Consider the following 1746-nt stretch of genomic DNA (forward strand, 5'->3'; position numbering starts at 1 on the left):
GTATGATTTAATTTATAATAAAAGGAGCATCATTCTTATTTTTTATTCGATTCCGATTATCGAGGTGAGAACTCCTTTCATGCTCCTTACATATGGTGGATTAGTGAATTTGTACTCCACTCTCGTGTTTACCCCTGTTGGAAGATTTGATGATGTTAGCCCGTGTTTATCATTTTTTATTTTTGTTCACTATTGAGGGGTATAAGTCCAAAAATGAATTTCTATTGCTCACTACAGTGGGTTTTGATGTGATTTCGGAATAATTAATTTTAATTTTATGAATTATATGCCATACCGGGATGAGGGTTCATTATGTGTTATGAAAATTGTTTATGAAATATATCGAAAAGAAGAAAGAAAGGAAATTGAAAATTTCAGTTGGCATAATGTGTAAAACACTTGTGATTCGGAGTTGAGGATGAGATCCTCGCATTTTTTTTATGATGTGAAATATTTAAACCGGGCTACAAGCCACTGTGGAAGTTATATAAGGACGAGGTCCTTATGGTGAAATATTTCTGAGTTTAAAATTCTCCCTTTGTGAAATTTAAATTTGTACAATAGTATTAATAGGAAGTCATGCCTGATGGGCTTATTTGATAATTCTTGTATATCTTTCTGTGCATATTTAGCCATAATTGTGCTGTAATTATTGAGTTTTAACCTACGAGTTGAGTGCCCGGGTGGCGTTAAATGTGACTCATTAATTCGGGTAAATAATTATAAGGTATTCATGCCTCGCATGTTGCTGTCAGTGTTACAAGAAGTTGAAATGAGATTTTGGTTAATACGAGGTTAATTGGCGATGTTGTAATCGATTATGAACAACTACTAGGACCAGAGATGTGGTGATGGGCATACATATGATGTGTTTCATGTCCTGATATCATTATGATAATGCGGTGCTTGTAATATTGAGATTAGTGTTATTGATATATACATTGTGGTATTTTGTTGGGTTGTGGATGTGTTGTTAGTAGTTGTTTTGGTGTTACTCTGGAAGGTGGATAGGCCCATTTATGTGGGAGACTCTACCGAAATTTCTGGATTTTTTTTTGGGAGGTTGTTATGTGCGAAAGAAGAGAAAAGTTATGTTATGTGTTTGAGGGCGGGCTCTACTTCTCATTCAATGGCGTATGATCCTAAGCGAGGGAGAATGTAACACCCAGGAGTACTTCAACACTATCAAGAAAGTTGATGTGTGCGTAGGCATGATTTGTTATAGCCAGTTGAGACTAATATCATGCGTCGAAGTAAAAATCAGGCATTTTGGAAATGATGGTAGAGTCAGGGATTTTGCTTTAAAGCTTATAATAACGGAGAAAAGAAATAATCTCAATTGAGATGGTGTTGTCGGACTCGTGTTAAATTGCGGAACATAGAATCACCCACAAGTATATGTGTAAGAATACACTCAGTAATTTAAAGTCCTCAGAAAGATTTTTAGCACGTTCGAGGACGAACGTTTGTTTAAGAGGTAGAGAATCTAACGACCCGACTTGTCATTTTAAGAATTAACACCCCATTCAACGACTTAAAGTCTTGAGCAGCTTCGTATTATGTGTATTGACTTGCATGCGCGGTTGAATTTAGTTACCGAATGATTCGGGCTGAATTTTACACCTGGTCCCTAAAACGAAAGCTTAAGTCTTAGGATTTTGACCATAGTCGGAAATGTGTGAAGACGACTCCGGAATGGAGTTTCGTTGGTTCCGTTAGTTCCGTTGGGTGATTTTGGACTTAGGA

This window comes from Nicotiana tabacum, chromosome 15, assembly GCF_000715075.1.
Source record: "Nicotiana tabacum cultivar K326 chromosome 15, ASM71507v2, whole genome shotgun sequence".
NCBI lineage: Eukaryota > Viridiplantae > Streptophyta > Magnoliopsida > Solanales > Solanaceae > Nicotiana > Nicotiana tabacum.